Here is a 25,969-nt window from a genome sequence, read left to right as displayed (position 1 = left end):
CTATTTTTTGATGCACGAAAATAACTTAAGCAGATAGACTCTTTTGTTTAAAATTCAAATATTGGAAACATAGTATTATATTGTACCGAAACGAAATCGGCCAGAAACTTAAACAAGCACTATCAGAACAGAACGCATGGAACTGGAACTATCTCGCGGAAGGTTCCGGTCGGGACGGTTCCAGTTCCGGAACGGCCTGGCACGCCTCTAGTAAAAGTATATAATGATACAGACCTGCACTGGGCCCTGAAAAGTGCCCACGGCCAGCATGTTACCCTCTTGTATCCAGCTAAGGGAGCATACATAGTCAGTGGCCCTCTAACTCCATCAGCTGATCTATGTTGCCGGTGGTGGCGTTCCACAAGTACACACTGCTCCCCAGAGCTACAAGCCAACACGTTGTTTGCGCTCCAGTCTATGAGGTTAAGGTCTGTAATACACAGTAGATCACTAACAACCAATGCACAATCAAACAAACAACCTAGTAATAATTACTGCAGGAGCTAAGTATTGGGTCTGTTTGCCAAAATAGCGGATGGCAATGATTACAGACTTGTCTAAAAAGAAATTCAATTCAATTCAAAACAGCTTCATTCACTTGGCATATACACATGTATACAAGAAAAGTGTCAAGATTTAACCCTTAAAGCGCCATAAGCGCATATGCGCGCGAGGATCGACTTTGCTCTGAACGCCGTAAGCGCGTAGGAACGCCCAATATAATTGTTTTTTACTATTTTGCACTGTTAGTTCAGAGTTTGTCCGCTAGACTGTGAGGGGTGTATGTTACAGTAGTGTAGAGGGGCTGTACCACATCACGTGACAATCTTTGTGTTTAACGATCGATACTGAACCGGTTTTTGTTGAACAGCTGGCAGTTTGGTAGTATTGCTCAACGCCGCAAGCGCATTTATGCGTACGTCACTGCCTCGCAGCGCGCCGGGCAGCTTTTGTGTTCTTCTTCATATCCTGTTGAAGCAGTGCGAATAGTTTGATCGGTAAACTACTGTGTAGTTTTATGTGTTATATGATCATCTTTTTGTGAAAGTTATATATTTATAAACTTTTGAAATAAACAGTTTCTTGAATGGCGATACAAGTCTTTTTTCCTCGTAGAATATATTTTTACTCCTTATATTTTATAATTATGTATTTTAGCTCTTGTTCCGAAATTCTACGTTTATGTTTATTTTATTTATTTAGGCTTGTTTTTACTCCAACAAGCGTTACAATGTTTTTATTTACTTCTATAAACATCTGAAAACCATTTTGTAATTATTATAAAAATAACACCCGTTAGAGGACTAAGAATTTGGAAAAATATTTGGTTTTCAAATTTTTTTTGCGTGTAAATTTAATTTTTTATTATAACTTTGTATTAAATATGTAATATACTTATTTTCTAGTTCTATTTCTAGTACATATAAGCACGCAAATGTCATCATTGATATACATAATAATAAAAGGAAACAGTAAGCATTGGGTAAAATTTATAAAGGAGTTGGAACGCTACGTAGTAAATCATGTGTATTTTGGGCAATAAGTATGATAAAAGATATTTTTTTTGCAGTTTCTGTTTTATTTTGTTACCTAAAAAAAGAAATTAAAATTAGCGTTGAGAAAATCTAATTTTAATTTTTTATAATAAATGAGCGCTAATCCAGAGTGTAGCTGAAACTGTTTGGCGCTTTAAGGGTTAATTCATATTCTTACCAAATTAGAGAGAGAATAAAAACATGAGTACATAACAGAAAATACGAGATTTATCAACAGGAAATAGAAAAAGTTTTAAAATACAATTATTACAGTTGTTAGAAGGTTACAATTAAAACAGTTTAACATTAAAATTAAAACAGTTAAAATTAAACTAAAACTGTCACAATCTAGACAGTTACAACAGGTAAAACAGCTTTTGGCATAAAACTATTAATAATGAAGTACTCCTCCGCCTCCAAAATCATCACAGGAATTCATCAAAGGAATATATAGCCTTGTTGATGAGAACTTTTTTAATTTTATTTTTTAAAAAATATTGAATGTAGCTTCTGATTTAATTTCAATAGGAAGATTGTTGTAAAATTTTTATCTGATATACTTTGGTTTCTTTTTAAAACTTTGTAAGGTATGGGGGCTTATTGCTATATTATATGTTTGTACCGTATGATGATAACACATGGTGGTGACTTCTGAGGTCGTAGTAATAAATACTCGAATTGCAAAGTTTACTTATAAGTTCAGTTTAATTATGAAAAACTTACAAGCACCACTTTTAGATGGTAAAGGAAAGGTATGTAATGCCACGTTGCTGCCATTTAGAACATAAGAACTAAAAATGTGTATCTTATAGGTCAGGGTTGCTACAGGAGTCCAATAATGAAATTCCCTGACTTTTCCCTGATTTCCAGACCAAATTTTTCATTTTTCCCTGACTTTTTTCGACGCAATCCCCAGGGTTTTTGGCAATTAATGGGTGGAAAAAAAGCGGCGTTGAGGCTAACAGGGTGGCAAATATAAAAAAGCAAAAAATAAAGTGAACACAGTTTAATACGTACAAAAAGATTGACTTAAATGATCAGGCTTGGACTCCGGCGCGGCAGCAGTAAGTTTATTTGTGTAAAGGGATTTTATATTTTTTCCCTGACCAACGTCGAAATTTCCCTGACTTTTCCCTGACTTGAGACCGGATTCCCTGACTTTTCCCTGATTTCCAGTCCTGTTTTTTTTTTTCCTGACTTTTCCCTGACTTCCCTGACCTGTAGCATCCCTGTAGGTGGGCCTAAAATATCCAATGTTCTATGGAATTATGCCTACGATGTTTTACTTTATAAAACAATAAGATTTCACTTCCCTTCGCAATATGTAGACTCACAACCCGGGTGTCGGCGTCTTGGCACGAGACAATGGCGCTGTAGTCTAAGAAGGGTTACTTCTAGTCGGTGGTTACTAGAAGATGAGTAGAAGTTAAGAAATTGGTAGCCATCTACTCAAATAATATGTGCCCTGTGAGCCGTGAGACACGTAAACTCGCGGACAAAGCGCGCGAGGTCTGCTCGGTCACATAGTTTGGCTGCTACCAAGGGTTAGAAGAAAATATTCATACGCGTGCCAATTAGGTAGTTACTTCGCCCAATAATTTAGTTCCGGAACATTGGATAAAAAATAATATTAAATTATACTGGCTGACTAGGTTGTGAAATTTACATTTTATGAAATATAATTAACTAATTAACGGTACATGTTTTCTTGAAAATGAAATGGTTGCTATTTATCTCCTACCAATTCCTGTTCCTCAAGTTTACTTTTAATTAACAAAATAGTTTCAAAAACATACATTAAGTATTCCTTAACGGATGTTCTATTATGAAGATTAAAAATTATTCTAATTATTTTTTTTCTGCATTTTTAATTAAACATATTGTTATTACAATTCTTAACATTTATGAAAATGTTTCTATATTTGTACTCTATTTCTATTAATATTTATTTAATTTATTGTAATGTTTCTGTTATGTCCTCACTGTTGTAGTTTTTGTTGAGTTATTGTTATTGTTTTGCATAGATCTTGTATTTATCGTTAGTTATATTGTTGACGATATGTCAGTCTTTTTTTTGGTTGCGATAATTATCTTTACTGGCCACTTTTGTAATTGTTATTTTAAGTCCATCCGGTGCCATAGACTTTAAATAGAGACAATAAATGAAATAACAATACAATAATTTAAATACATCAATACTTATTTAGATTGTATAAACTTTTTACATTGTGTATTGGACTCTGCTGACAGGTTGTATAACTTAGCAAAACCAGTAATGTATAAATAAAAAAAGTAAAACAATTATGTAAGAAATTGTCAAGAGTTGTCTATCTATTACGTAAATTAAGAAAATGTATTACCTTAGACGTGCTAGTTTCAACTTGTTGTGCTTTTTTCACTCACATTTAACCCTTTGGACGCCAACACCCAAGGCTGGCCGCCCTACCCATCACGCTAGCGCCCGAACCAACTGCACTAGCCAAAACCCCGCCAGCCCTGTTTTGACGTTTTTTGTAACCTATTACGCTTTGCTCTGTATTATCCTTAGTTTTTATGTTAATTGAATGTTTATTTTTTTATTTGTAGGAAATTATATGCGTTATCGAATAGTGTTATTATAAATAGCATTTAGAATGGAACTACATTGTTTATGATGTTGTAATGCCTAACCAAAACATTTGTTTACATACAAAATTTCACTTCAGGCCAAAATATCGGTACGAAAAAAAATATTTTTAACTATCGGTAATATTTTTATTCGTTAACAGATATTATATCTAAGACTGCTCAGAAAAATTCAGAACTGAAAGTTGAAAAGTAGTTTCACAAAAAATACTTTTAATTAGTGTTGATATTAGAAAACATTTACTATAACTAGAATTAATTTTACAGTAGAAAATACGTTTGTACATACTTAAATAGAATTATAATAAGAGAAATCTCCTCACTACTATAAGTCTATATCATAGATATTCTTCAAAAAGTAAGAAAAATCTTTGTCAACAAAATAATTATTTACAAATATATATACATTTGTCCCCGTCACTTGTAACATGTGTTTAGGGAAAACTAAACACACAACTAAACTGAACAAAATTGATTACAGATAGTCTTATTTACTTCTAAAATAGTCCTAAACAGTTAAAAACAGATTTTTAAAGTTAAAAAAATAAATTTTAAAATATGTTTTTCTCGAATGGCGGATCAATCGAACGTTGGCGTTTTTTCGATTAGACTTCGACGGTCCGATCAACCGGACGTTGGCGTCCAAAGGGTTAAGTTATGGAATTACATTGTAGGGTAATAGTAGTGGTGTACAAAAAGCTATTAAATGGCAGAAAAAGGCATTGACAGGTATTAAGAATGTACCTGAAAGAGAAACATGTGTACCAATTTTTAAGGAACTAAAAATAATGACAATTTCAAATCTGTATGTTTATTGTTGTTTAGTGAACGTTAAAAAAGTCGTTATGTAATTTTTTTAACTAGAACAAAAATTCACAGCTATTTTACCAGAAAAAACCATATTCTAGATTTACCTACTGTCAAACTTTAAAAAAATTAAAAGTAGCCACATATATATGAAAATTAAGCTATTTAACAAATTACAGGAAACAGCTTGGCCTGTACCTATAAAAAGATTTAAAATAGTAGTGGAAAGCTGGTTAAAAGAAAATATATTTTGTTCAGTTGATAGTTTTTTAGCCCGTGATACTAGCACTATACATTTTTAACTACATTGAGATATATTTTTCTTTATTTTTTTTACTTCTGACTGTGTATTAAGCGTATGTATGTGTTATTGTTATCATAGTTTTAGTATAGATTATTTATATATTTATTTAATTATTATAACTTCATTGTAACCTTAGAGATAACTACCGGGAATTTGACAATTGTCCTGTAGACAGAGATTTATATTAAGAAAATGGTTATTTGTAAATCTGGCTTTGTTAATTGCACGATGTGTTTAAAGACAATAAAAATTCTTTTATGTTGAGGTTTTGGCGCAACAATACATGGGACTACGATGCGGATTTTCTCCCAACTCCCATAACCGATTTCAAGTAAGCTTAACTCTCTAAGTGGCAAGCGACGTCTTAGAAGTCGCTTCACATTGCCGCTTATTGCTAGGCAACCAATAATTATTTTTACGCACAGTTGCGTTCACCACACTAAATTTCAAATACATTTCATATAGCATCATCAACATCACGATGAAATAACCAATGGTACTAACTGAAATAATCTTAAGTTTTCTCCCGCGGTTATTTTTACAGACAATTATTACACAAAACTTCCATTGGCCCGTGAGTTGCTAAGTAAAAACACTTTAATAACAGGAACAATTAATAAAAACTCCAAAGAACTTGCTAAAAGTATTGTTAGTGCTAATTTAGGGGTACAAGAGAGCATTTATTACAGGCAGGATGACATTCTTTTGGTAAAAATACAAACAAAAAAAACAAGAAAACCTGTTATACTGTTGACAACTGGCTGTCACACAGAAGATGAATTGGTTACGAGCAAAAATTTATTGGTGTCCAGGGTGTAACTGCGGTATTCACCCTCTTTGTTACCCTAAATGCCAGCACTTTTATAGGCCTTACACAACAGGGAGGAAAAGGCAAGCAACTTCTAGCGTTGTTTTTTCTAGATTCAGTTTTTCCCATATAACTTTTTCAGTGTTGTAAATAGAAAAAATATTATTGAAGGTTTTTTGTTTGGAATTAAACTGTGAATAAGGGTTGCATTTAACATAATCTCTTAGGAATTGACATTTTAAAAGTTACAGAACGTAAAAATGAAAAGTTTGGTGGAGAAAAAAACGTTTTTTCGCACATTTGTGTGGATATCACAAAAAAAATGTTAAAGTATGTAAAAAATAACTATACTATGTTATTCTGTAGTTTATTACAAAAAAATTGATATATAACAAGCATTGCTCATATTAGAATTTGCATTTTATTTTTAAATTATAAGATAGTCCTCCTTGACTCTGAAAAATAGGCCGCCATTCCAGCAACATATTACCGCCACTTAGAGGGTTAATTACATTTACTGGCTGTATATGGATGCACTATGGAAACCTTTTTTTAGCACATGAATTTTAGGACCTAGCGTACAAAGGTGAAATGTAAAGCAGTGGCTGAACTTAAGTTCCAATAACTGTCACAGATGTTTCAAGACTACTTTTAAACTAAAAGATGAGCCTAGTAAAATTTAACCCTTTTAGTGCCAAACAAAATTTTCGAAATTTGTACCAGGAATGCCAAGCGTACACATGCATGTTTGTACCAAGATTGTACGGTAATACTTTAAACAATTGTAACTACACTATTTTTTAAGATAAATTCATGGTTTTTTTTTGTTTTAAACTTAAAATAGTGGTATTTTGTATCCTGCACTTTATTTGACAAAAAATTGTGTTTATTACTTAAAAAAAATTAAATTATTAGTATTTAAAAATTTTTATTTTTTACTTTTTTGAGTTTAACTTGTGATACACAACAGTAAAAAGAACATTGGAAAAACATTGATCACATCACTGATTTCCTAATGTTATTCTATTGAAATTTACAAACTTTCAAACTGATAAATTAAAAATTGTGAAAGTACAAAAAGAATATCCAAAAGTGTGCTAACCTGGAAAAACACTCTGTTTTGCCTAATCTGTTAAATGTCTTCTTGTTTTTCTTGAAGGTCTTAACACAAGAGTCAAAATATTTCACAGATCAATAGGCTAGTAACTCTCTTGAAATAAATAAAAATTGTTCTCTAGGGATCACTTAAAATAACAAGTAACTATTTACATAAAAATGTACAAAATAGAAAATTTGAAGAGAACGTTCAGCAGAAGTGTAGAGGGTAACACTTGGTGTGCACTCCTCTCTTACATTTAACACACATATAGGATGATTTTTTTCATTTTCCTCCTGATTTAGTGCTTGCTACACTACATAAACAACAGTTTTTTTCCTTTTTTTCTCCAATTTTTTCAAAAATTGTTGACAGCTGAGAAACGAAATGCACAGAATAGCCAACTTTAAAATCAAAATATGGCTACCTAGTATGACTTATAAAACTGGGTAATGTAATTATCGGAGGCGAAAGATCGTTGTATTGCGATTCTAAAACATTACAAGTATGTTTATTTTGACTAATTAAAGTAATTTTTTTTTTTACAAAACGTCCGAAAATACGGACGCTGGCAAACTACGCACAATAATCCAACGTCCGAAAATTCGAATCCGAAAATTCGGACGTTGGCACTAAAAGGGTTAAATCAACCCTACAATTACTTTTTGAAACAAATACGACTTACAGTAGTCATCCACAATTTCGGGAGCATCCAGAATTCTGTCAGGCGCCTGGGGTATGTACCTTGTGGCTCCTTTGGATGACATAGGCGTTTTCGACTGACTGTACACCACTTTAAGAGGGTTTGTGTATCCCTGAAAAACAATTGTTTCAATTATATGTAGATTTAATGAATGGACAAATAGAAAAATTTGTTAAACCGTACACAACTCAACAAAAGTAATACATTATCCAAAAGATAATAAATAAAAAATCGTCCCTCCCTTTTCTGTGATTCTACCCCCGATGAACTGCAGTGTTGGAATTAATGAATTCCAAACCAAGGATAATACCTGGCTAACCTTGAGCACATGTGGGTTCAAAAGCTTCCTTGTGGATAAGAAGAGCCCATGAGAGTAACGGGTTTGAGAGTGAGTAGAATGGTATTACAGTCACCTTCCTCCAGGATGGCTTCGGACCTTCTCTCATTAAAACAGATCAATGTCTTCCAAGGTCATTGGTCTCATTACGGGGCATGGTCACCTGAGGAAGCATCTTCACAGAGTCGGCATCCTTTCAGGAGGATCTGCTCTGTGGAAGGTGTAATGAGCAGGAGGAGACTGCTGAGCACCTGCTCTTTGATTGCCCTGCAATCGCAAAGAGAGCGGTATGCCATCTTTGGTAGTTTGGACAGGGGTGGTGAATTTTCCCAGGAGGACTTGATAGGTTGTTTTCGGCGGTTCGTTGAACTGCTGAAGTTGTAGACTAGTGGGCCTCATGGTGTGTTTCCGGGTGTGCGCAAAAAGCCCTTGAGGCTTAAGTGCAAGGCAGTAGGCCGCCCCAAGGGAAAACAACAAAAAAAACGTTTAGGGAAAAAATAACAGTGAGGGAAAAGTGGGAGTTAAGACACTGGTGTTGGGTAGTTTCTGTTTGTTAAGGCCTACTACTCACCTCGGTGTGGTTCGGAAATGGAGTCCTACAACCTTTAAATCGGCAGTTGAAAGTTTAGAAATTAGCAGGCTAATTTTTTGTAAGTACTGATTTTAAATGCGTACTTCAAAAAATAAAAAAAAAATATTTTGATTATGATCCTACATTTATTAAATGTACTTTTAATGAATCACAAAAAGTACTTGCTCTGCCGCGATTCGAACCCAGACCTCTCACTTGATGGGTGAGCGTGCTACCACTACACCACAGAGCACTTACTTTTTTACGATTCAATTATTTTGTATTTGATCGTTTCTGTCACATTCAAATAACCAAACTAATATATGGTCAGAACATCAAATACCTATCAAAAAACTTTTCACATTCATTAAATTTGTACAAATAGCAATAGTCTGATTTAATTTCAATAAAGCTTGAATCACAAACAGTACTTGCTCCGCTGGGACTTGAACCCGGATCTCTCACTTGCCGGGTAAGCATATATAATGTGTGTGTGTATGTATATATATATATATATATATATATATATAAAAAAAACACGTAAATAAATAGTGAGAGACCCGGATTCAAGTCCCAGTGGAGCAAGTACTTTTTTTAATTCAATGTTTACGGTAAATTTATATATGTTTTGGATTTTTTCTCAATTAAGTGGCAGTCCACAAAGAATAATAATATAATAAAATTTAAAAATCTGAGATATCCAAATATTTTAAATTTTATTTTAGTTTGAATTCAAGGTAGACAACTCTGATATAGAAAAAACAAAAAAATTTTAAAAGAATACTTACATTGCAAAACATTAAATTAGACAAGAGTAATGATTTGAATCGTATATTCCACTTTCCAATAACACTATCAGAGTGAATTACAGCCAACTTTAGTGAGTTTTTTTAGATTGAAGGAGTCTGAATGCCATTTGTTGGTTCATTTTGAAAATCCAGATGATATAATAAGTTCCTATTAATTCAGAACATTGGCGTTCTACAGTAATTAACTTTAGGTTCCAGTAATACAATATTAGACTAACAGCAAAAACCTTTATTATTTAAGTAGTACCCTCAGGCGGAGCTGGTGCTTTTTTCTTGGAATGCCAGAACTCTAGTGTTTGATATGTCTCTTCCATGGAGATTTTCAGCACATTGCTTTTTGCATCTCCATCTGAGTAGGACTGCAGTGCTGGGTCATTCTGTTGCTGCATCATCTGCAAATTGAGAAACTAAGATGATTTAACACATTCCGGATTATGATTGTTTCTTTTAAGAACCAGGGGCTGAGTGCAAATGACACTTGAAAGAAAGGGTGAAAATCTTTTTTTTCTTAAAATGTGCTGTAAAAAATGAATAAAATTCAATTTTTATGTATATCATTGAAGGTGTAATATTTAGGGTTAGGTTGTCTAATAAGCAGCAAACACAAAGCCAAAGGTTATAGAAATTAATTTGTATCCAACAGCTATAAGCAACAAACAAAACAAAGTCAAATATTTTGTTTAGCGTATGTTGATTTACAACGGTGGTTTCACTGTCTGAAACTTGTGCTTAATTTTTCGTTTGGGAATCATTTCAATCTTTTAAAACACTGTTGAGGCGTATACGTGACCTCATGCTTTTGCTCTTAACGCCTTTGATGCGTATAGACTTTATTTTTTTTGTGCATCTTCAAGGTTTACCCGGAGTGCGCTATGTTGTGTTAGTCCACGTATAGAATATTCACAGACTGTAAAATGTAGGTCAACATCCAGGGTCAGATGTCGCTATGTGCAGCTAGATCTATTTATAGCAGTAGACGAGGGGGGGGGGCAACTTACTCGTATATGCACGCGGCGCCAATCATAGAGTGTTTGGCTTGTGTGGCGTATTTCTAATGTGTTTGCACTAGTTTGTTACTTAGTTTGTTTAGTTGCATTAGTTATTTAATAAAACAAAATATAGGTGTTAAAATCCAGAAACCTTACAAAGAAATTTTTATGCGTTTCTAACTTTTCACAAAGGTTACAAAAATATAAAAAAATAAGGTGTTCAAAAAAATTAACTTTGGTTTTATTCAATAAATGGGTGCCAAAGTGAAAATTAGCCAATGTTTGCACTGTGTTTCTAAGAGTTAAATATGCCCATCATACTTAAATCAGTACTTAAGTACAAAATTTTTATTACTCGACTTTCTTGCCTATTTAAACTATTTTTTGCTTAACACATTCACAACGACGTGTACCCCAACGAGTACATGATTTTTCACAAACTACCGTCGTGTACCTGATCAGGTGCACACAGGGCCTTCGTAAAGTGCATGTGCACCCAATGAGGTACACGTTGCTATGCATTTCATTTGCGTTTTTATTGTTTGCCTATCTTGGTAGTTTGTTAAATTTGATCTCGTGCTTAAATTAATACCTCAGACTATCGTGATTGCTTAATTTTTAAGGTAAATATTAATTTTTTTAGGTACCGTTTTGGGGTACATGGGAAAAATTGTAAAAACATAACAAAATAATTGTTTTTGTGTAAAATTGTGAAGCACGTACCTATCTCTTTATACTTAGACGTTTGACTTTAAAAAATCGATTACGGTTTTTGCTATTATTATTGAAAAGTTTGATGGTAAATAAAAGATCAGAAAGAAGCCGTCACTGTGAACTTGTTAAACCATACTATATCACAAACAATGTATGTTATAATATAATAAAACACTTGTCCTCCAGTTTTTTAAATAATGCCAAAAAAACACCAACTACAAATCTCAAAACTACAAAAACTCAACATTTACTCAGTGTTGCCACCTGTTGGGATAACCTTTCACAGTAAATGTCCTCCAATCATGACAAAAACGACTGTATGAACTTGGATGAAGCTAACATAATATATCGGGAACATCAATTTTTAAAACGAAAATTAATTGAGGCTTCATATACATTAAATTGGCAAACCATTAGTTGAAATTAGCTGTTTTGATTGCCAATTCTAACTAACAAGAAAACCTTAAGTATCTAACAGGTAAGGAATTTGATAAAACCAATGCGGAGTCACAGTATGGTTTTAAGAAGTTCAGCTAGAATGAACCAATAATAAAAAGACTCACTCCCGTCCCCTCCCTATTTTGCTGCCATCTCGTTTCTGCTGTGTCGATCGCCATTTACTATTGGCCTCTGGCCAGTTCTATTTGGTTGGCCGGTGAGTGCAGATCTATTATGACCTGTATTCTGTAGTTCAGTTCTAATCATTAGTGTTTAGTTTTTATTAATTGCATGTTTTAGAAGTGCATGGAGTAGACACACAAAAATGGCCACAACGTTTTGGTATGATTTGTTTATTTTAACCAAGAATGTACTTATGTGTTAGAATCGTTAGTCACCTGAGAAAAAGATCAGATTGCGGGTAAATATCCAAAAAACCCTGTTTCCTTCACAATCCTTCCATTGCTTAAAACAAACTTTAAAAAATAGTTTTTGTAGGTGTTTGTTCTACATAAGATAAATAATGTGTTTTTGTTTAGCTAGTTCACAAAGAAGAAAAAGTATTTTTTTAAATCAATGGAGTATTTTACACAAAAATCTAGCTATGGTAGAAAGGTTTGATTCAATTTCAATGTTGAATTTTACTCCAGTTCAGTTGAGCTTCTGCGTCGCTGACTTTTACCAGGAGATTCCAGGAGCAACTGGAGCAAAATTCAACATTCAAAATGGAGTATTCTTAAAATTAGAAGTTATAACTGTTACAATCCACCAAGAGTTTGGCAAGATATATTTTTTGATATAGAAAGTAAAAAAGAGGCTCCTAAAAAAGTAGTAGGATATCAAACTCCTTTGTGCACTCAAAAGATACAGCTACTAATGCACGAAAGTAAATGTTGATTACAAAACATTATAGTTCACAATCATGAACTTATACCACAAACCCTGCACCAACCTAGGAAGAGGCAAATGCCTTTTTCAGAAATCAATTAGATTTGTCTTGAGTCAAGATCTAGTTTCTTACTATGACTGTGATAATGAAATTCAAAGATCCACTGGCTGAGTGTTGAACAATAGCCAGGTTACTAAAAGTTTTTATTTTGAAAATAAAACGAAGATGTGCATCTCTTACCTGGAAATGACAGATATCAAAATTGGAAGCTGAACGTAAAGGGATGAACCTGTCACCTCCACTAGGAGTACCAGCAGTTGAACCTTTCAACAAAAGAGAAATAATCGGATAACACTCAGGCATACCAACTTCTGGAACCAAATGCTTTAATAACGTTTTGTAATTAAATGATACTATACATTAACCTTAAAACTCTGAGGAGGGCTATAGTTCAACTCTTTCCTTATATGGTAGATCCGTTTGCCCCAGGATTCCAATACCTTTATTTGCTGCCTTAAAGAGCGTGTTTGTGAATCGTTAGTCTACTCTGTGCGTGTTTTGTTACCTTAATAATGACTTCTTAGTCTTGTTTCCCGAACGACATTATCTACTTCCGTTTGCCCTGAAACAACTTTTCTTATGCGAGAAACATTAGAATTACGGATATAGAAGGCAACTTGATGTTTTAATGAAAATCACTTACAAAAATGTACAATCTTTAAAATTGTGTCCTGTAGCAGTATCTATGTGCCTGGAATAAAAAAATCGGACAAGGCAATTTATGTACATAATAAATAAAACTATGCTAATTAATGAATTAGTATTTTGAATAAAACTTTATACACTTAGAAGAGCTTCTATATCCTGGAGCTAATAAAGTTTCAACCGTTTATCCAATTTTAAAAATGCACCACTATTCTAAAATTTATAAGAGAGAACACTTTTTTTAATTTACCGATTATTAATAAGCAATTTTCTGGAACACTTTTAGCAATGATGGATTTTGAACAATACTTTCTAAGTAAAAAAATTATTTTTTATTTTTGGTATAAAGTATAACGGTGTTTATTATTAGTTAACCCATTGCAATATTTTATTTAATCACAATATACACTTACGTGGTGATTTTCTTGGTGTTTTCGATGGTGGTCTTGGATGGTGTTTTTTTCTGATGTGACTAGTTCTGAGCTTCCATGTTTCTTTGGAGTTTTTGAAGTGCTGGTATTGACCGATGTTCCAAACATGGATTTTGAAGCATTTAAACTTATATTCATGCCGCTGTAAAATTGTAAACACTACAGTTAAAAAAGTGAATTAGCAATTCACAGAATGTTTTCTAGAATATTATATCTGAATGTCTGGTGTGGCACATGTCACAGAGAATAAAGCTAGACTGAATAAAATCAATCGGTTATTCACAACAAAGCTATGGTGGGAAGGGTCAATGTTCACAGAAAAAGAGCAATAAAACCCTCCTCCTGCCACCACATGAGCATTCACTAGCTGCACGCCCAGATATAACTGTACCATCAATAGACAAGGGTGGTGAATTTCCCCGGGAGAACCTGAAAGGTTGTTTTCGGCGATTTGTGGAACTGCTGAAATCATAGACTGGTAGACCTCATGGTGTGCTTCCGGGGTGTGCAATCGGCCCTTGAGGCTTAAGTGCATGGCAGTAGGCCGCCCCATAGAAGAAGACAAATATCACCCCTCCCTACCCAAACAAATTTAGACGACTTTTCCCTTCAAAAGACAGTATTTGTCTCATTATAAGCAAGATGCCACATCAACTAAGCTTTGCTGAGGTTGTATGCAAAGTCTATATGTTATTTAATTATGCTACATGTGTTACTAAGTCGTGTTAACATGTCATATGACTCAGTTTGCAAATTTACTTAGCCCGTGATTTTACCAATGCCATCATGTTTACATATAGTGTAAAAATGTTCGCTAACACTCAGCCAAATCCTATAGAGTGATGAGCACCATCATTGAACTCAATGTTGCATATATAGAAATGAGTTTCATGAGATATAACACTATATACTGAAAATTGTCATTTTATTTGCATTACTTACAGGAATTAGCAGATTCAAAATATTGAGGCCAGTTATATGTTAGCTGCTGTAAATATTCTACGTTTCTGTGCATTGAATGCTCACTGCTGCAGCTGTTAATGTACAGAACACACCATCTTCTCTTTGAGTAAATAGTACAACAAGGTCATTTACATATTGACTGCTGTAAATATTCTACGTTTCTGGGGCATTAAATGCTCACTGCTGCAGCTGTTAATGTACAGAACACACCATCATCTCTTGGAGTAAATAGTATGACACCATTTAATATTGACTCCTGTAAATATTCTACGTTTCTGCGCATTGAATGCTCACTGCTGCAGCTATAAATGTACAGAACACACCATCTTCTCTTTGAGTAAAAAAAAACAACGAGCCATTTACATACTGACTGCTGTAAAATATTCTATGTTTCTGGGCATTAAATGCTCACTGCTGCAGCTGTTAATGTACAGAACACACCATCTTCTCTTTGAGTAAAAAGTACCAACAAGACCATTTACATATTGACCGCTGTAAATATTCTACGTTTCTGTGCATTGAATGCTCACTGCTGCAGCTGTAAATGTACAGAACACACCATCTTCTCTTTGAGTAAAAAGTACAACAAGGCCATTTACATATTGACTGCTGTAAATATTCTATGTTTCTGGGCATTAAATGCTCACTGCTGCAGCTGTTAATGTACAGAACACACCATCTTCTCTTTGAGTAAAAAGTACAACAAGGCCATTTAAATACTGACCGCTGTAAATATTCTACATTTCTGTGCATTGAATGCTCACTGCTGCAGCTGTAAATGTACAGAACACACCATCTTCACTTTGAGTAAATAGTACAAAGAGGACATTTATATATTGACTGCTGTAAATATTCTACGTTTATGTGCATTGAATGCTCACTGTTGCAGCTGTTAATGTACAGAACACACCATCTTCTCTTGGAGTAAATAGTACGACCCCATTTAATATTGATTCCTGTAAATATTCTACATTTCTGTGCATTGAATGCTCACTGCTGCAGCTGTTAATGTACAGAACACACCATCTTCTCTTTGAGTTAAAAAGTACAAAAAGACCATTTACATATTGACTCCTGTAAATATTCTACATTTCTGTGCATTGAATGCTCACTGCTGCAGCTGTTAATGTACAGAACACACCATCTTCTCTTGGAGTAAAAAGTACAAAAAGACCATTTACATATTGACTCCTGTAAATATTCTACATTTCTGTGCATTGAATGCTCACTGCTGCAGCTGTTAATGTACAGAACACACCATCTTCTCTTTGAGTAAAAAAAACAACGAGCCATTTACATACTGACTGCTGTAAATATTCTATGTTTCTGGGCATTAAATGCTCACTGCTGCAGCTGTTAATGTACAGAACACACCATCTTCTCTTTGAGTAAAAAGTACAACAAGACCATTTACATATTGACCGCTGTAAATATTCTACGTTTCTGTGCATTGAATGCTCACTGCTGCAGCTGTAAATGTACAGAACACACCATCTTCTCTTTGAGTAAAAAGTACAACAAGGCCATTTACATATTGACTGCTGTAAATATTCTATGTTTCTGGGCATTAAATGCTCACTGCTGCAGCTGTTAATGTACAGAACACACCATCTTCTCTTTGAGTAAATAGTACAAAGGATAGTTTACTTCTGGCTGGTGTCAATCGGTAGGTTCTACTGGTCTTAACCAGACCAGAACCAGCAGGTGGTAGAACCTACCTTTACATATTGTCTGCTGTAAATGTACTACAGTACTCGTTTCTGTGCACTGCACTGTACACTGTACATTAGTTAAAACAACTGGTTCTGTCATTTATAACAGAACAACTTAATTGTTAAGTCTGACAAATCACTATCTACCAATATCATGTGGTACTGAGATAACTTGATAAAAGTAAGGTCTAAGTGAGCTAAGACTGACAGAAGTGTAAACTGAAGAAGCCTCCTGTTCTTCCATGATGGCATATCTGAGTCTGAGCCCCAACCCCTCCTTTTAATAAATAAATAAATAAATAAATAAATCTTTATTTGTCGTTCGAATTCTTACAATCATTGACAATGTCATATTGCAGCCTAGGGCATGGTCAAAATAAAACAATTTTATCAAAATAATTTAAACTTAAACTAACATACAAAAAAGAAAAAACAGTGCTTTAGTAGCATAAATTAGTCAGTGAAGGTTAATTTAAAATAAACTAGGCCTAGATATATAAATTAAATAGTAAATAAACAATTGTCCAAAAATTTACATATAAAAATTATTATATATCTAAAATGTAATGTTTTTTAATTCTAAAAACTCGTCTAAACTATAGAAAGGGTGTTTCAAAAGCCAACTATAAAAGAGCTTAGTGAAGGTTTTATGTGGATACTTATTTACCAGAGGTTCCAAAAAATTATAGATTTTCAGGGATGTTACCATGTGACTATTTAAGGTTTTACTGAGGCGGTGATAACCAATTGCAGCATTGTTTTTAGTTCTAGTATTGTATGAATGAATTTCGTTATTAAATTTTAAAAATTTTGGATTTTTTAGAATATAGTTAATTAAATCAAAATATATATAGATTGATAACCGTTTGAATCTCTAACAGAATAAAAAGTGGTTTACAATGTTCCAGCGGTTGAGAATTAGTCATTAGTCTAATAGCTTTTTTTTGAAGAATTAAGATGTCTTCAGTTCCTGAGCAGTTGCCCCAAAATATCAAACCATATCGAAAAACTGCTTGGAAATACGCAAAATAGGCAGTCCTCACATAGTTTTTAGGAACAGCACTCTTAAGGCGACTTAACAGGTAAATAACTCTAGAAAGCCTTTTGCTTATATATTCTGTATGTTGGTTCCAGTTTAGTTGGTTATCTATATACATTCCTAAAAACTTTTATATATTGGAGCTAAAACTGTTATCAAGAGGGGCCAAATAAGGTTTCAAGCTAAAAATTATATTTTGTGTCTTTTCTTCATTTAATAGAAATCCATTAGATCGAAACCACTGGGAAGCACCTATTAAGGTTTCATCTGAAAATTTTGAGAGTTCTCCAATGTTATTTGCAATGTTAATAAAAGTTGTATCATCAGCGTAAAGTATTGTTTTAGCTGTCACTGAGAAAGGTAGATTCATTTATACTGATTAAAAATAGAAGTGGTCCAAGGACAGAGCCCTGTGGGACACCATATTTTACTGTTATGTCCTTGGACCTTACCCCATTGATGGTAACTATCTGTTGTCGATCATGTAAATAAGACTTGAAAAATTTCAATGTAGGATCTGAAAACCCGTAATAATTTAGCTTTGTGATAAGATCACAATGGTTAACACAATCAAAGGCTTTGCTAAGGTCACAGAAGGTGACCTGAGCAAAAGCCTTATTTTCAAATACCTGATTAATTTGTCTAATCAAATCATCTATTGCATCAACAGTAGATTTAGTCTTTCTAAAACCAAATTTGAGATGCATTTAAAAGATAATTGCTCTCCAAGAAATCAACAATCTGTTCGTAGACCAGCGTTTCAATTAGTTTTGATAGGACTGGAACAACAGAAATAGGACGATAGCTCCCAGGCTCATCCTTCGGACCCTTTTTATATATTGGGCAAATTCTGGAAACTTTAAGTTGTCTAGGAAACACCCCCTCTTTTAGTAATTGGTTGATACAGGTTGCTAGAGGATTTACCAAACTTAAAGCTATTTTTTTTAATAAGTTATTTGACATATCGTAAAAATCAAGGCTGTCAGAATTTTTCATTTTTTTAATGGCTTTCAAAACGTTCTCTGGAGTTATATTTTTCCAAGAAAAGTACTGGTTGGACACAATAGCTGGCAGCAACTCATGACTTTGAACATTATTTACAGATGATTCTATGTTTCGTTTAACTTCATTTACAGAATTTACAAAATAATTATTGAAAGTATCAGGATCAATGTTGGTTTTGAAATTATTAACTTGAACATTATTATTTTTTATAATATGCCAAGCCGATTTGCATTTATTACTACTTTGCTCTATATAATTTACATTACTAGCTAGTTTTGCTTCTTTGATGGACTTTTTATACTGATATTTTAATTCGTTATACCTATCTCTTAAGGAAACATTTTGATTATGATTGCCCTTTATCAAGTCACTAAGAAACAATAATTTTTCTTTCATTTTCCTTAAATTGTCAGTATACCACATTTTATTCTTTTTTTTTGGATAATTGTTCGGTTTTAATTTTTTTAATACTTTAAAAAAATTTATATTGTTAATGATAACAGTGAACAGAGACTCAAAACATGTATTCCGCACCATTGAATTTAGTTAGATATATTAAATTTTTTCCAGTCATAAGTAGCTAGCTTTGAAGATAGATTTTCAAAATCACATTGAGGGATAAACAATTTAATGGGATAGTCAGTTCTAGAATTATTGTAATCGTTTTTAGTAAATGTTCTATTTTTCATCCTAATGTTGACAGTGATGCCATCATGATCAGAGAATGGGAATTTGAACGTACTGACTGAGGCTGTCTTGAGAGAATGTCTTCTTATAAAGACATTATCTAGACAATTTTTTCCTCTAGTTGGTGTATTATTTAAATAGTAAAAATCATACTGTCTTAAGATATTAAGCAGTTTGCTAACTGTTGCAGTGTTTTTTGTAACATCAAAGCAAATATTAACATCGCCTCCCAATATAATATCACAATTAGTCTTTTGCGTAATATATGACAGCAATGTGTCAAGAGTGCATAAAAATATATTGGGGTCACCATTTGGAGAATGATACAAAGATACTACCAATATTTTAAGATCATCAATAAAAATAGCAGAGGCTTCAAAGTTTAATTCATCACAAAATCCACTAATGTCCCACTCCCTAGATTGAAATTTACCATTTACAAATATGGATGTCCCCCCTCTAATGTGGTTCTGTCTGCAATATGCAGCTGCACAGTAATAATTATCCGGAAATGATAATTTAATTTCATCATATCCAAGCCAATGTTCTGACAGGCAGATTACATGCACATTAGGCATACTAATAAAAAAACTTGCTAAGACATCAATTTTATTTTTTAAACCTTGTATATTTAAAAATATTATGTTAAACTCTATGAAATGCTGGTTAGATGGATTTCCAGAAAGAGTGCGGAGTTCAGTGATTGAGCTAGTTCCTGTTTTACATTGGCTAAATTGGTAACTTATTAATAGTTGGGTTAGGTGAAAAGACATGATTACTTAAATGTATTAAACTATTATCTACAGAAGAAATGTTCCGAAACGTGTCTTGCAGTGTAGTATCAGCCACATTGACTTCTAGCACATCATTTGATATAGAAGTATTTAGAGCATTAGAGTCTTTAGTATGTGGTTTGAGTCAAGTGTAAAGAAATTTCACACTTCAATTTTGCAACAAAATCAGAGTGCATCAGTCCATTTCTAAGTTTACCAGCAGATGCTTCGTCAGTTGTAACTATCTTGACACAGGCATTTGAAAGCTTTCTGGAAGAGAATAAGATTAGCCACAAAATGTTCTATGGTAATGTGATCCCTTACACATCCCATTGGAGAGCAGATCAGTGTTCTTAGTTTTCTTCTTTTAAAATCTTCCGTTAGTTTAGTGAAAGCAGTATCATAATCACACTTTTCTGGCTTTTGATGATATATTTTTTTTGTCACCAGACCGTAAACAGATGCTCCAAACCTGGATGTCTGATAAGTCAAAAAATCGTTGAGACAATGTGACTGGGTGGGTTTCCCAAAACGGTCTCTGAATACCAGCGCAACCCCTGCACTCATCTGTTTATCATCACAGAGGTCAGCGGAGATACAGTGGGCAAAGCCAAACTGTTTGGTCATGACTAAACTCATCCATTAAGTCATTCATGTCAGCCTCAATTACATTGATGAGTTCACAAACTGACTTGTTACTGGATTCAACTTGATTGTGTGATTTACCAGTAGAATGTGTGTTTGCCATAACACCTTTTAAATCACCAATGTGCACTTCCAAACTCTGCTGTTCCTTTTCTGGAAATACATTTTTCAGAATGTCCATAATTAAATAGCCTAGCTTAGTCCTCCCTCTGCCACTAAGGTGAAGGCCATGTCTGGTAAAATGAAATCGTTTTAGTCTGTCTAAGTCAATAAGATAGGTAGATTTGATACGAAACACCAGTTCTCTAATGTAATTATTAAGAAGGTCAATAGTGTTGTGTACTGGGCTAAATATGTCTTGGTCATATCTTCTTGGAACTGTGGCTATTATTACAGGCTTGTTCTTGCTTAAAGTAATTAGATCACTTTCCAGTGATTTATATATTGAGGAGACATCACTTTGTAGAACATCATTAGTTCCCCCAAAAGAACTATGGCATCATCTGTTGATGACAATGCTGCTTCTGTCACTTGGAGAAGACGAGCATTCGGCATTACACATCCCACGGCTTTGATTTCGTTTTGATTTGCCCTTTCAATACCTTGAGCCACTTCATGCCCCTGGCTGTCTGAATAAACTGCCAATTTAATTTTTTTCCCAAAAGTTATTTTTGGTCTTGATTGAATTATTTTATTTTTAAATTTCGTTTGGTTTTTTGTTTCTTGTAAGTTGAATGTTTTCTTTTCTATAGTTTGTTGTAAATCATGATTACATAAGATTTGATAATTATTTGAAGTTGATATTGCTGTTTTCTGTAGCTGAGGTAGCTTTTTTAGGTTAGTACCATTATTATTTTTGTTTCTTCTAGAAACTGCTAAGGTCCACTTATTTTCTGAATGATTTTTGTGTGACTTATGTTGTACTTGATTTTTAAGGAGATCTGTAGTGTTATGTGTTAATTTGTATATCTCTGAGACAAGCTCTTGGTTTTTCAGAAGTATCTTATCATAATTATCTTGTAAGATTTTATTGCTAAATTTGGAGATTATCAGCTCCTGTATGGCAGATTTACTCAAACTCAGGTACCGATTCTTATGAATTATTAATGCAAGCTGGGCACGCTTTGTCAAAATTTCCCATTCAGTGGGAGGTGCTAAGGCTTGTGTTAGGATCTCAGGATGTAAAGCAAAAACTTCACCTGTTAAGGCAGAAACAATAGCATCAGTTACCAAGAGCATGTATACACCGCAGTCAATGCTGTTGTTTTGTTGAGGTGTCAGCCCCTTGATTAAAGGAAAGACTGTTGTTGGGTCTAGATAAGTACTGATTCTTTTAGAGATCTTCTTTGCATGTTCAAGATTCAAATCACTTCCTGAGTCAAAATGATAAAAGTTCTTTTGTTTTTTATCAAACACTAAAAGGCTCCAGTGGGATCCAGAACCACCAATATTTTGAATTTCTGGCGAATTATTTACTGGAAAGAAAATAAGGTCTTTATTTTGCAAACAAATGGGTTGAATAATTTCTCTGTAGTCTTCAAGAGTTTTTATTGCTATTGTTATTACAGGACTGACAAAATAAAACTTATCATTTTGGAATGCATTGTTCAAGAGATCATAGTAGATTTGAACCGCATCATCTGATACCCATTCGGACTCTAGCAAAGATTCACAGATGTTCATTTTTTCATTTTGTGAAACTGAAGGATTGGGTTTGTTGTTAAGGTTATTATTCATTTTAGCTGAATCTTCAACTACTGTACTTTGAAGAGGTAGTGTGTCAGGAAAGTGTTTTTTGATTTAAATTCTTGGTTTCCATTGTGGTGTTGTTAAAAATCTGAGGTGTTTGTGGAGACTTAGGTGTAGACAAAGACTTTTTTTTGCTCCCACTTGTTTTGGTTTGTATATTTTTCGGGGTAGTTTGTCCATTACAGTTTTGGGCTTTGCGAATTTGATCCAAGGCCAGGTTGAATTTGGCGTTATTTTCTCTCTGGATACCATATTTATTTTTAAATTCCTCATACGGATAAATGTTAGTTTGATTGCATTTTGAAGTTTCGTTCGTTCCAAAAAAAATTACACGAAAATATCTATATTTATTGTTTTTGTGTTCAATTTTATCTATTTGAGCTGGCCAAGGAGGATAACCACGGACAGCAGCAAACACAAAATCCCCTTCTTTTAAGTCATTTGTATTTTTTACCACCATTTTAATGAAAAGATAATAGTTCAGATTTCAGATTTACAGGCAGGTGTCACAAAAAAACACAGTTATTTAGAAAAACACCAGTAAAGCATGATACACTGTTTAGCCATTATTCTGCCTCAACGTATTACACCAAATAAATCAATGAATCAGAGATATTGCATTGGTGGGCGGTCAGTTAAAGATAGTGATAATAGTAGTTGACCTTGAACTGTTATTGTCTGTCTACTAGATCTACCTGCAGACAGATTAGGTAGACAGGCACAGCTGACCGATAATGCAATCTATTTATACTCTGCTCACAAATTGCTTGTTACCAACTGGAGTCATGTTAGTAGGCCACTTCCTGCCAGTAAACCATTTGATTATTAAATATTATTATTATTTGCTCTTCACAAACTACTTTTCAAATAGCAATTACAATTAAAATAGTGAGTGTTACTGTAAATGGTTAAACTGTGGACTGTCCCAAAACTCTTTAGTTCACTATTAAAATTTTTGCTTACAACCATGTGGTTTTATCTCCTAGAAGAGTGAGTAGCATATATCTTATTGTAAATCTTACATAGTCTATATATAAATAAAATTTAATTGCCCTGTGAAGAGTTTATACTTATACCAAACTTTTAGTCCACTTTTAACTATACTATAACTTTGTGTAAACTGAAAAAATATAAATTTACTGTCACATTTCACTGATACTGTCACTCACTCCTAAAGATTTGTTCAGTCCTATATTTATTTGTATTGTTTTGGTGGCTGTACCAAGAGATCTCTGTACAGGGTTGCTACAGGAGTCCAATAATGAAATTCCCTGACTTTTCCCTGATTTCCAGACCAAATTTTTCATTTTTCCCTGACTTTTTTTCGACCGCAATCCCCAGGGATTTTGGCAATTAATGGGTGGAAAAAAGCGGTGGTGTTGAGGCTAACAGGGTGGCAAATATAAAAAAAGCAAAAAATAAAGTGAACACAGTTTAAATACGTACAAAAAGATTTGACTCTTAAATGATCTTTTACAACACAGAAGTAAAATATGCGCCGCGTCGTCTGCAGGCTTGGACTCGGCGCGGCGGCAGTAAGTTTATTTGTGTAACAGGGATTTTATATTTTTCCCTGACCAACGTCGAAATTCCCTGACTTTTCCCTGACTTGAGACCGGATTCCCTGACTTTTCCCTGATTTCCAGTCCTGTTTTTTTTCCCTGACCTGTTAAGCATCCCTGCTGTAGTAGGTGGCCCCACCCCTACCTAGTTGATGAGTGTTATTTAACGTAACTGGATAAAAAACAGTGTTACCACATGGCATCAGTTTATCGCCACAACGTGATGGGAGAGAAGTCCTGTTATTTTGGGAAACGTGATGACAAGAACGATGAATTTATTTGTTTCGTTGCCAAGCATCGGTAAGCTTGACCTGGAAAGTCTATAGGGAAGCAGCAGACTCGAAACTCTTCAGCTGTTATTTGAGCAATGGGGTTATAACAATAACAGAGTTGTAGTGTGACCATTATTATTTCATTGCCGGAATTTCTATCTACATCTCGACAACAGCAGCTGTGTTTATAAGTTTTTAATAAAGTCCTTAGTGTAAATTATATTTAATCACAAAATAAATTGTGTGTTCTATAGTTGTGTGAAGTTATTATTATGTTGCAATGTTTATACTTATACAATTAAAAAGAACTGAGATGTTTTCCTAATTAACTGTTTAATTATTCTAATACGGACTTTGTAAAACCGTATTATTAAATCCTTGATGACAAAATTATATGAATAATTAAATCGGTCATACCAAAGTTAAAGAGTTTTTTATAATTTTTTTGCAGTGCTTTAATGGTTTCAATAAAACTGTGTGTTTAAAAATTATCATGATCATAAAAATTTCTATTGAATAACGTTAGATTATATATTGAACGTTTGTTCTTAATTATACCAAACGATTTCTTTTAATTGTCTCAAACTAAATTATAGTAACGAAACTAAGCACTTTTTAATGATAAAGTTTAAATACATTATGATATTAACAAAGTCCGATAGCAAAACAATAAGGCCGTAATTTATTGTATTTCAATAATATTCTAATAAGCAAACAACTACACAAAAAAAACATTAAAACATTGTTGTGCAGTAGATTAGACGGACGACTGCTTCACAAACGGTCAGTCAAAAGTTGCTGAAAATAACACACTGCCGCTACCTGTTGTCAGTTGACAGAAATAAACGTCACAACGTGTTGTTGCCGTTTAAACAAAGACAGTTTCCATCTCTATCTCTACCTACCGTGAATATTCTGTCATTCCAGAAGCGGTTCAGAAGTCCTTATATGATTGTTAAAAAAGTTACTCCAACTATAAATTTCCTCTAGATCTGCGAGGAATACGTAATCTGAAATGGAACAAATGTTGAATCTGTTCTAAACTCACTTTACCCTTTTTTTGTTGTACACTTTTAATACAAATATTGCAGAAAATCTTTGATTTGATAGTTTGCTCTAGGCTATTTGCGATGTTTCCTGAAGTACATATCTAAAATTACACAATTCTTTGAAAAGTACTTGTTGCAATTTTTAAAACAACCAACAAAAACATAACATGCTGCAATACTCTGAGACACTAGAGCTTGCATTACAGCAAACATCATCTCATACCGCAGCAATAGAACGCTAAACCACTACAAATTGTAGGCTCCGTTACTTAAAAATTCATTGGACTAGTTAAGGAATTATAATGTAGCAAAATTTTAAAACGTAAAATATTTAATGAATAGACTATCAATATTTTGCATTAAATTCTTACCTAGAACTGGTTTCTAGGCCCTTCTTTTGCCACCTAGGGACAGGTCCTTTGGTAATAGGGTCGTCCATTCTGACTGCACTGTTGAGATCATTGAAGAAGGAAAACTGGGCCATTTCAAGAGTGAGCTGATGGTCTGCAAAAAATATACATGCTTGGCTATATAACACACTTTAATAGTTCAACTCTGCCCACCATAGCTGACTACGTTTTGTGTAGTTAAGCCTCTTTAGCATCTGAGTCTTAGCCTGGATTTTGGAACATTCTAGCCATATTTCCCTGAACAGGTCACCTTAGAGATTCACATATGCTTTGTTTGAATCTTGTGGGTTTTCACTAGAGTTCAGTAAGAAAATTAGACCTGCACACCAACAAATACATTCA

The 25,969-nt window shown here is 33.7% G+C and overlaps 1 non-coding gene and 1 pseudogene across 1 annotated transcript; both read right to left on the bottom strand.

Annotated features, from left to right (window-relative positions):
* Nucleotides 1–234: 234 nt before the first annotated feature.
* LOC124373919 lies at nt 235–25,709 on the bottom strand (annotated as a pseudogene).
* Trnad-auc lies at nt 8,969–9,039 on the bottom strand. Its single transcript has one exon. It is a non-coding gene; the product is annotated as a tRNA-Asp (tRNA).
* Nucleotides 25,710–25,969: the final 260 nt, after the last annotated feature.

The sequence above is a fragment of the Homalodisca vitripennis genome, unplaced genomic scaffold (genome assembly GCF_021130785.1).
Source record: "Homalodisca vitripennis isolate AUS2020 unplaced genomic scaffold, UT_GWSS_2.1 ScUCBcl_6684;HRSCAF=14010, whole genome shotgun sequence".
Taxonomy (NCBI): domain Eukaryota; kingdom Metazoa; phylum Arthropoda; class Insecta; order Hemiptera; family Cicadellidae; genus Homalodisca; species Homalodisca vitripennis.
The sequence above is the reverse complement of the archived record's forward strand: the minus strand, read 5'-3'. Positions and strand labels throughout refer to the sequence as shown.